This window comes from Haliaeetus leucocephalus, unplaced genomic scaffold (assembly GCF_000737465.1).
Source record: "Haliaeetus leucocephalus isolate CR32 unplaced genomic scaffold, Haliaeetus_leucocephalus-4.0 Scaffold871, whole genome shotgun sequence".
NCBI classification, from domain to species: Eukaryota; Metazoa; Chordata; class Aves; order Accipitriformes; family Accipitridae; genus Haliaeetus; species Haliaeetus leucocephalus.
Window position 1 is genome coordinate 4,256,181 of NW_010973307.1, and position 10,736 is coordinate 4,266,916.

The 10,736-nt window shown below is 51.7% G+C and overlaps 1 long non-coding RNA gene across 1 annotated transcript; it reads left to right on the forward strand.

Annotated features, from left to right (window-relative positions):
* Positions 1-7,301: 7,301 nt before the first annotated feature.
* On the forward strand, positions 7,302-10,411 carry LOC104841471. The gene is made up of 3 exons (XR_775369.1): positions 7,302-7,771; positions 8,659-8,852; positions 9,789-10,411. It is a non-coding gene; the product is annotated as an uncharacterized LOC104841471 (long non-coding RNA).
* The last annotated feature ends 325 nt before the right edge of the window (positions 10,412-10,736 follow it).

A 10,736-nucleotide genomic window follows, 5' to 3' on the forward strand; every position in this document is an offset into this window, starting at 1 on the left:
CTGGCGGGAACGGCGCGTGCCCTCCCCGCCCCAGCCCCCCCTCCCGCCCTGACTACGTGCAGTTCCCCACGTGGCGGCCGCGCGCGCCCCCCGGCCAAGGGAACAGCCCGCCCGGCACGTTCGTCCGCGAGCCGGGGGAAGGCGGTAGAGGAAGGGAGGGCGAGGGGGGGGGTGGTGGGTGTGGTCCGCCGAAGGAGCGCCGCCAATCGGCGGGCGGCAGGCGAGCCTGGAAGGGACCAATGACGGGCGGTGGCGCCTCTCGGCTGCCAATAGCGACGGGTTTCGGGGAGGCCCCGCCTTCCTCCCCCCTCCCCGGAGCCCGTGGCGGCGCTGCGGCCGAGCGCGGCGCCAGCTTGGAGCGGCTGCGGCGGGGCGGGCAGGGCCTCCCGCCTTCCCCCGGCCCCCGTGTGTGTGTGGGGGTGTGCCGTGCCGTGCCAGGGGCTGGCTCCCTTCCCGGCAGCCGGTGGGGGTTGTGGCTCGGCGCCGGCGACCCTCCTTCCCTCCCTCCGCGGTCAGTCAGGCCAACGCCTCAGCTGTGGGAGCGGGACGCGGTGGGGGGGTGTGTGGCGGCAGGCCCCGCTTGGGCCTGGTCGAGCGCCGGGCGCCAGCCCAGCCTCTGTGCCGGGGCAGGGTCTCCCGTGGGGGACACCGCTTGGACCGGCGTCGCTGAGGAGGCGTGAGGGTCCGGCGTGGCCCTCTCCCGCCTTCCCTTCTCCGCCGGAGCGGGGGGGAGCTCCCTCTGAGGGACGGGGGAGGTCTGCCTTCAGGCCCAGGCCCAGGCGTGGGTTGCTCCTCGGAGGGGGACAGGCCCGGCAAACGGGGGAATAAAGGTGGCAGCTCAACCTCAGGTTGGCGTGTGGGGGCCATAGTTGGTTTTATTTTATTAAAAGAAGGGGAAAAGTTCAGCTGAAGTTCAGGGGAAATGATCCTGTGTTTTCGCTTCGTTGTTTTCAGCGCAAGAAGCAAAGAGATGGCGAGCGGCAGGCGCTTGGTTGCATTGCAAGTAAGCTCTGTCCTGTCTGGGCTGGGTACCCAGCCCAGGTGCACAGTATGGCCACAGCATCGGGCACGGACACTTCCTGCTTCCAGAGACATTTCTTCACCCCTGCGTTTCAAAAAACCATTCACAGTCCATTAAAAAAGTGCCATAAACGTGTAAGAGTGAATAAATAATTGCACCAATCAACTGTATCTGAAATCTTGCAAAATCCTTCTGAGACCATGGGAAACTCGCCTTAGGACATTCTTTGACCTCTCTCCTTCCCAGCTTTACTGAATCTCGTTGCACTAACTCTACCTTTATTGTCAGAGTTGTGAATTGATGTCAGATTAAATCCTAGCTGGAAGTAAGCTAAATGGGCTAAATCTGAGGAGAATAAGGACTAGTGGTGCCTGTATGTAGTCCAGATTTAGAGACTTATTATAGGTGTAGTATTACGTAGTGTTCAATAATACAGTGAAAGCAGTATGTGTGTGCGATCCACTGGTTAAATATCCCAGATACTTACCCGTCCTGGGCAGCTAATTCCTTCGTATACCAATAAAACGTAACGTGATCGATACTGGTGCGTAAGGTCATCGATGTGTCAGTGTACCTGACCCCCAAATGAGAAGGTCCGTGGCTAGATTTGGAGTTGACACCCTGTGGCATCTCTGCTAAGATTGTGAGCAGATAGCACGGTAGCACCGATGATGAGCATGTGTGTCGCGGGAGCGGCCTTTGAAATCTTGCACGGAGATTGTTTCATGTAGGGTAGAAAGCTTTTCTGTGGTTAATAGTCCACTTTTAATCTCGAGAGCATCCGCCCATCACGTTTAATAGCACTAATGCACCTCTAATCCATTAATTTCTTTAGTCCCTTTTTGAACCCTTTTAATTTGCTTGGTCTCCGCCACATCCTGCCCCCGCAGCTTCACCAGGGGCCGATGTGTTACGTGAAAAACTTACTTGCTTTTGTTTGCCTGGGAATTTCTTTGGTGTCTCCAGCTTTTGTCTTAGGTGTTTACTGCCTAATTATTCCTTCGTCGTCCCTGCTGTATTTGTGACTCAGGAGCTCCATCACGTTCTTCTCCCTGCCTGCCCCACCAGTCACGTCCTTTGCAGACTTTTGGTCTTCCCTTATGCAGAAGCTGGCTTCTCCCTCTGATTAACCACGATAACCCTTCTCTGTAACTTTAGTAGTTTTACATATGCTTTTGGAGATGGGTTGGCCGGCTCAGCATCAGTCATCAAAATGTGGTATTTTATACACCAGCATAATGATGTTTACTATTTTGGTTTCTATTTCTTTTCTAACAGCTGCCAACATTTGATTTGACCATTGCTGAGCGTTAAGCTGATCTTCTCAGACAACTATCAACAATTACCCCCCAATTTCTTTATTCCTGAGAGGTAATAGCTGATTTAGAACCCGCGACTGTATACGTATGATTAGCATAATTTTTCCAAGATGTGTTTCTTACTGACGTTAAATCACATCTGCCATTGTATCTCCTCATCGCATTGTGCTGTGAGATTTTTCCCTGGTTTCAGGCATGGCTGTTTGGGATAACTTTGCCTGTAAACGTTGTCACCTCACTACTCACTCCCTGGTTAGATTTTGTAATGACGTGTTGAACAACAAATCACCCGGTCCAGATCCATGAGGGATTCCATCTGTTATCCTCTTGCCTTGGGGAATGGACGTGAAACTGTTTATGCCTACCTTTGGTTTCTCAAAATTTTTAAACCAGTTATCTACAACAGAGGTTTCCTCTCCTATCCCACGAAACCTTACCCTCTCAGAATTTGACAGGGAATATTGGTGAATCTCCATGAACGTGTAAGTGAAAAATCCCAATTAAAAATATTTAATGATGGTTTAGCCTGTTTTTATAAGTAGAACTAAGATACGCTTATTTCTGGTGTGTTTTTTTTTTTCCTCTTTGCAGTGTTCCAAATATTGCTATGTATGCAATGTGAGCAACACACCCAATTATTTAATTAATTGTGCAACATTTTAAAATGGTGGGGGGCACACAATGGAAAAAAAGCACCATACATAAAAAAAAAATGTCCACAGGATGACCATTACTCACACGTTTAATTTCAATTAATATTAAATGTTAGTTTGAGTCCAATAACACTGAGCAGTTGAATAAGTTTGGCTTGGTTTTACCCACCCACTGTTCTGCCCGGCATTTCGCTTTGGCCTCTGTCCCTCGACCTCGAGAGATTATTCATTTCTGAATACATGAACTCAGGATAAACCGCTTAACTGACATTTTGAATCTATTAATACCATTCATTTTGTTTTGATAAGAGATGAATCAGGGCCAAGCCACCAACACCAAATTAACCAAATAAACTGGAATTTTTTTACTCGGTTTTCCTGCATGTCATTGCTGTTACAATGGACCGACATGTACTGTGATCTGAGCAACTCCAGGGTGAGAAAATCCCGGTCTCAAAGTTGCTAAATTTTGCAGTCATTTGAATGTGATGCTGTTAAAATCCTCAGCTCATGGGATCAAGACATTTGAGGAAGAAGCGTGGGGAGGGGAGGAGAAAACTGAGTAAATTTTTGCAGTTGGAGAAAAGTACAAAAAGCATCCTCTCTGAGTTTGCATGCTGCCCTTTGGGTTTCCTGAGACACAGAAGCTCGTCTTCCTGACAGCTGCAGTTGTGCTGACTTATGCAAGTCAACTGACCCATCCTTGCTGATCGCCCTCCTTCCCAAATCGACTGTCGACAGCTGAGACCAGCAGAAGAAGAGCTAAAAGCCCTCCCAGACTCAAGGTGCAGGCACTCATTGAAGTCGCATCTTGTCCAGGCCATCTGGTTGGGAAATCGGACTTCTCCCCCCGTTTCTGGGGTGTTTCATCCTGCAGGACCTCAGAGCTTGTCAGCACTGTTAGGGTGGCCATCAGAAGTGAGGAGCCTCTTCTGGGGGACATGGTGTCCATCTACAATGGAGGCTACACCATCTAAAATGATTGCCTTCAACACCTCATTCTTGTGCAGTGCCTGAATGCCTGCTGTATCAGTGCACATGTGGAGAATGTATTTGCCCCAAATCCTGGCCTTAACAAAAGCCAACTGGATTTGGGAGAGTTTCCCTTCTTTTTCCTGATTTTGACCTCAATGGCAACAATGGTATTAGGGAATTCAACAACAGTAAGGCCTTGAGGACCACTGACAAAGTCTGGTTGCATCCCCACTACTGAACTCTCTTAGACCCAGGAGAAGAGTTGCTTTATTCCAGCTGCCTCCTGGAAATCATCCACAGCCCATGCTAACTCCTCACCCACGCCTGGGAATTATTTGGAGGCGTGCAACTTGACCCACAGCAAAATTGTGCCGAGGACTGTGCTAACAGCGTGAGCGATTCCATCGATTTGAAGTTAATCACGTCTCAACGGGACTTTTTGCTTACTTCACACGCTGCGAGCGATTAATTACCTTCTTGAAGCAAGGCTTGCAAAACCACTTCTCGCAGGGTAGGAGGGCTTTCGTGGTGGCCGTTCAAAACGGTTCATCTCCCCCCATGATTTCTGGCGAGCCAAGAACTGTGAGACGAAGCCGTGGCTGAGCATTTTCTTCTGCAAGCAGCTGACTGCCGGGATTCAGGGCACCTGCCTTGCTCATCTCTGTTTTGCAGAGCGTGATTTCTTCCAACGTATAGGAAAAGCTTGAACTGGGTTGTTGGGAGGAGATGAAGTTCTCGCACGTTGTGGTGGGCAGGAGGTCGGTGGGCTGGAGCGTGTGCCTCTGCGCAGCCTCTGGTTGGGAGCAGATTATGCTCTCAACAAGCTGGAGGGGGAAAAACCTCCCAGATTTACAAGCAGCTACGAACCCTCGCCCGATCCAGAGCCGCCGCGGTAAACGTTGTGTGGTCAGGGGGTGGTCTGGGGAGAAGGGAAGTAGGTATCCGCAAAGAATAATTTATGTGCTTGCTGTTGTTAAGTGAAATAATCCCAGCTTTTTTTCTTTTCTTTTTTTCAGTGAGCTGGTTATTGCAATGTGCCTGTTCCAGCCACTGACACAAAAGCTGGTGGTCTGATCCTAACGCCCTTTTTAATGCAATTTTACCAGTTCTCCCATGCGGAAGCGTACTGGACGCTGAGCAGGACATTGGGAGGTGCTTGAAAAGATTATCCGCAAAGCCACGTACGGCGAAGCAAATCATGACGTCGGGAAAGCTTTCTGCAACGCGGTTATTCGCAGCGTCTTGCACGAGCAGGGGGACCCAGGAAAGCTCCGTGGAGGCGGTGGCATTCGTCACGTCAGCGTCCACGGAGGAAACTCTGATCCCACGCACGTCCTGCAGCTCTCGGCCGCCGCTGTGCCGTTTCTAAGTTGCGAGGGAGATGGTGATACGCGGCTGTGATTCCTGGTTATGCAATTTCAGCCGTTTGCAATTTTGCTTCCATCCAAGTGCCCTCTGGGCTCTTTTCCACATTATAAACAAAACAGCCTGCAACATTTCATGCAGAAGGCAGAACGCGGTGCCCTGGACGCTTGCTCTGTGCTGCACTTCTGCTTTTTGTTTGTAGGGCATGCTTTTCAGCGGAGGTATCTTAGAGGAAATAAAATGCAAGGAGTCAGCACGTTTTAAAAAGAAAGCGTATGCTTTTTTGGGGGGTTTCATTTCAAAATTTAAAAGGGAGTTCGGCTCCTTGTCCATATATAGTGCAATAAAGGGCTCCCCAGCTGTTTACGCTTCACGGCACGGCTGCGAGGAGCGTTCAACGGCAGCCTGGCCGCGCTCGGGATTTCCAATTGTAATACAAAAAAGGAAACAGGAAAGAACGATGTAAACATTGGTAATGAAGTCCGTGCTCGTGGTGGGCTCCGAACATCACCGCCAGCGCCCCGGGCCCGCTCCTCCTCTCTCCCTGCTTTTTGGAGGGGGCTGTGGAAGGAGGATAGGCAGGCGCTGGCAGAGGTTTGCAGAGACCTTGGCCAGGTTGCAAATCTCCCGATTGCCTCCACTGCCTCTCTCTTGCTTCCAGCTGTTGGCCCTCAGCCCCTACTTGATGCAACAAGCTGCTAGGGGAGAAAAAAAAGGGGGGGAAATTATTTTTTTTTGCGTGTGATGCGTCACCGTTACCTGAAAAATCAATGTCAGGGTGCTTTTTTCGGGCACCACGTGAATAAGGCCCATGGAGACACCCCACTCGCATGTTAAAAAATTGCTTTTTCTAATGCAAGTAGGAAAAAGTTTGGAAATGTGATGCGAGTGCTCCCTGATGGTCTGAAAAAACAGTGTTTGATGGACACCGCATGGGCCACGTAAAAGCAAAACCTCCAAAGCCAGCACCTGCTCTGGCAAGGGGGCTCTTCTCTTGCAGGTCACCGACTGAGCCCCGTCGGCAAAAGCTCATTTGGGGAGCAATCACCTTAAAATCATCCAGGGACCCCTGGGCTCCCCCTTCTCTTTCCTTCCAGTTTTCTGTAACCGTGTAATTATTTTCCTATATGATAACGGGACTGTGCCTGGTTATCCTTCATCCCGCAGGCACCCCTTATCGGCAGCACCCGCACCCTGTGTCGGTGTGCCTGCGCTGCCGCGGCACCTCCTTGTTCCCCAAATTACAAGCGGACAACCTCTTTGGTGTATTTTATCCCAAATCTGCCGTGCGCGACTCGGGGAACTCGCCCAGCCAAACCTGGGCAAGGCTCCCCGCTCCGTCCCTGCCAAGCGCTCGGCAGCCAGCGCCGGCTCGTCTCAACAAGCTGCCGACGGAGCCGGGAAGGGGGAACGAAGGGAGCAAAGCCACTTGGCTCCCGGCTCCCGCTCCAGCGGCTGCTGGGACGCCCACGGGGAAGCGGAGCCCGCTCTTGCATTAAAGAGCTCGTCCCAAACCCCACATTTCCAAATCGTGGGCTGCCAGGCAACGTAAGTGCCCCGGCCGTGTTTCGCTGGAGAAAATGGTGCTTCCAGCCGTTCGCTGCAGCTCCTGGCTTTCGTGGAAATGTTGAAACCCAGCGATAAACCAGCTTTTTTTGCGGTGCATACGCCTCTTAAGAGTGTTTAGGAAAGAGGTGGGTGCATCAAAGAGCTCACAGCCCCTCTCCGGCTCTCGCCAGAGAAGACGTTGGCTTGGTGCTGGAGTCGCAGGGACTTCTCCGGGAGACAAGCCCGGCTGCCGGAGCAGACCCGCGGGCTCCAGCCTCCCCTTCTCTTCTCCGTCTGAGTGAGGAGAAGCCAAGAGGGGAAGAGACGCTCTCGAGGTTTCCTTTTCTGCTCTTTGCCACCTTCTACTTTCTTTTTTTAAACTCTGGCCTGCTTGCCTTTTTTTTTTTTTTTTTCTTTCCCCTTTCCTTTGGCTTGCTCGTTTTTAACCCTTTGCTTTCACTCCCAGCGCTGCTCTTGCCTTGCGGTCCACATGGTTTCAGCAATCTCCAGGTCTATACAGAGTACTCAGTCAAGTGCACCGGGCACGGGCTCTGTCTTGCATCTGAGCTTGGCTAATTTTGGAGGCTGAGTGGATCCAAGCCGGTGAGATACAGAGCTCCTAGGAAAAAAGCCAGGGCACTCACGCTGAGGAGCCTGGCTCTTCACCATGGGTCAGACCACTGGGTGCAAGCTGGAGCTTCTCCGCTGCATCTCAGCAGGCAGTTTTGAGGAAGACTGTCTTGTTTGGAGAATGTGATGAAGACAATCAGCTCCTCTGCAAGAAAAAGCTGTGTCAGCTCCGGTATGAGGGGGAAACAGAGATCCGCACAGACTGTCACTGGTGAGGAGGAAGGAGGCCCAGGAGGAATGTGACAGAGGTCTATAAGCTGGTGAGTGGCTCGGAGACAGTAAATTTTCCTTTACTGGAAGGGATAATAAGTGAAACTGGTTTGTAGCGACTTCAAAACCAAGAGGAGCCTTTCATCTCAGTCCCCTGCGGAGCTGCGAGACTCCTTGCCGCAGGATGCTCCGGGTGCTAAAGGTTCGCATGGCTCCAGAAACTCACGGGACAGACAGATGGAAGACAAGTCCACCAGGGGCTCCTAAATACAAAGACATTACTTCTGGCTCGCAAAGTTACCGACCTGCAGGTTGCTGAAGGCTTCAAGACCCTTCATGGGGGATGTCAGCAAAGGCTTGTCCTGTCCTGGATCTCCTCCCTTCCAAAAGGTCCCAGGGCTGGGAGCACCCTACGGAGATCTTCCATCTGAGCTGGGGGAGAGGGGTTGGAGCTGTCTGGCTGGACGCACATGGCACGGGCAGGATTCGTCCTCTCCTGGGGCTTGCTGACAGCAGATGAGATCTCGGTGCCGCTCCCTGAGTGGGTTTTTAGGATCACAGACATTTCTTCTTGGGCCTGCCGGTGTTGTTCTCGACCTGCCCTTCCCCGCAGTCCCAAGCTTCTCACCCAGCCAACCCTCCTTCTTTCACTCTGCTTCATTTAAAATAGATAATTAATAATTAACGGGCCTGTCCTTTGAGTGGCAGGTAAAGAAAATCCCTAACACCTGCCTTACGGTTGTCTGTCACCCTGGAGTCTCTATGTTTTTCCAGCGAGCTGCTCTCCACGAGCAGAATGCTGGCGTTTCGGGGTGACCTTCTGACCGCCCCAGGGCTTTCCTCCACCAGCCTGTCCTACTGCAATGCATCTCTTGGCCACAATATTTGTGAAATATTGTGAATATTTCAGAAGCTGCCTGCCTTTTTGCACCTGCAGGGTCTTCCTTCTGAGCCCAGGTGTGCCGGTGGGTCACCAGCCCCCTGCAGCATCTCACCACCTTCTCCGACCTCCATCCTCTTGTACCCATCTTGCAGCACACATCAACGTGCTCCAGCCGCTGAAGGTGGACTGGGAGGCAACTTCACCCCAGTCTGGGAATTTTGGGAGACAGAAAGGTGATAGGAAAGGAGGTAGGAGTTGGTTCGTTTGATCTCTTTCTGCTTGTTTTCCACTTAATTAATGTTTTATCCTTTTTTTTATGAAAGATGCTTTGGTTGGCCAAGGAGAGAAGGTTGGCCTTCTCCTTTTTCAGTGGAGAAGGAAGGTCCTGAGTTATTTCCCGTCCCCATTCAACTACAGATCAGGAACATCACCATCCCCTTCTCTGGGGCTTCAGTGGCAACTCCAACAATGTCCAGAGAAGCAAAGATGCCTCTTTTAGATATGTTAAATCTAACCCCAAATAATTCTGGCAGAACTGGATGAAAGGAATCCCCTTTGATAAAGATTTACCCTTCCGATTGATGGGCAAGCTTGCAAATGCTCTAACCCCACTCCTTTATTTTTACAACACCTGCAAAGATGTCATAAATCAACTGATGAGTTAATATTTATTAAGGGACAGGGAGCATGCCAACACACCCCTTCTGAGATAGCCGGGGCAAACCAGGCTCAAACCAAGAAAATCTTCAGTCTTTTCAAATCTTCACACGTCATCCTCCTAAAAATTTAGTGTTTTCCCTTATGCCACTAAAATCGCTTGCAGCAACACAGGTGCGAGGGGTTTGGGGTCAGACCTGACCCAACGCTGGGGCAGCAGCCAGGGGCCTTTACGCATCCCCTTGGCCCCGCACTGGGTTTTTTGCTGCTTATTGAAATGGTGTTTCCCGTGGATTTCCACCAGCAGCTCCAGACCTCGTCTCTTTAGGGGCATTTCAAGCAATATGGGAGAGCAAACTGTCACCTTACTCCTTGCTGGCAGCGCTGGGATGCAGGTTGGGACCTTCGTACCTGCGGTGGAGGAGCGGGGTGGGTGCTGCAGGTGACAGCAAAGCCGTAAGGAGAGAAACCTGCTGGGGAAGACACTATTTTTTCTTTTAATCTCAATTTTTAATGTTTCTATATAGGGTCGCAGATGGTGTGGAGTGGTACCTGGCCGCATACCTGCCCTGCCGCTTGCCTGCGGAGATGCCGCTCCAGCTCGGGTGGGATGCTACCAACAGCACCTATGGAAGGCAGGTGAGCATATAGGAAGGCAGGTGAATATATAGGAAGGTGATTGGGCATATAGGAAGGCAGATGGACATATAGGAAGGCAGATGATTGCGTAGGAAGGCAGGTGGGCATATAGGAAGGCAGGTGAGTGTATAGGAAGGTGGATGAGTGTATAGGAAGGCAGGTGAGTGTATAGGAAAGCAGGTGAGCATATAGACCCCGCCAGCCCCCACCACGCCAGGGGGGGTCAGTTATCTGTAGCCCCCGAGTGACAGCATCTCCTTCCATCAATGACAGCCGGTGCTTGCAAGGGGGTGGTGGGTCTGTGGGGCAGGGGCGAGACCCAGGCGAGCAGAAACCTCTAACTGCCCATGGCTCCGAGCCACCCAAACCTCGCCTCACCAAACGCGGCTGTGCCGGCACAGCCGTGCCGGGGCTGTGCCGAGATGACTCACCCTGCCGCTTGCAGCAGCACACTTCCAACTAGCAACAAGTGAAAATAGAAATGTCCCCAGCTCCTGAGCCAGGAATAACATCGCAGGCTATTTTTTTTTTTTTGGTGTTTTTTTCCCTTTAAAGTGAAATCCCCCTTTTTTTTTTTTAATTCTCTCTGACTCAGCCCCAGTAAAGCCACCGCGTAGCGGCAAAGTCTCCTCCCCAGCTTCTCCGCTGTGGCCCACGGCACGTCAGCCACCAGCATCAGTGTCGGTGGGGGCTGATGCGGGAGGGGAGAAGCAAAGCCTGGCGAGGCGGGTCTGGGGGGACGATGCCACGTCCCGGTGGGACACGGCTTGGTGTTTTGCTGGGATGCAGAGCTCTTGAGCAAAAAGGGGAGAAGGGGGAGCGCTTGGGGTTGTAGC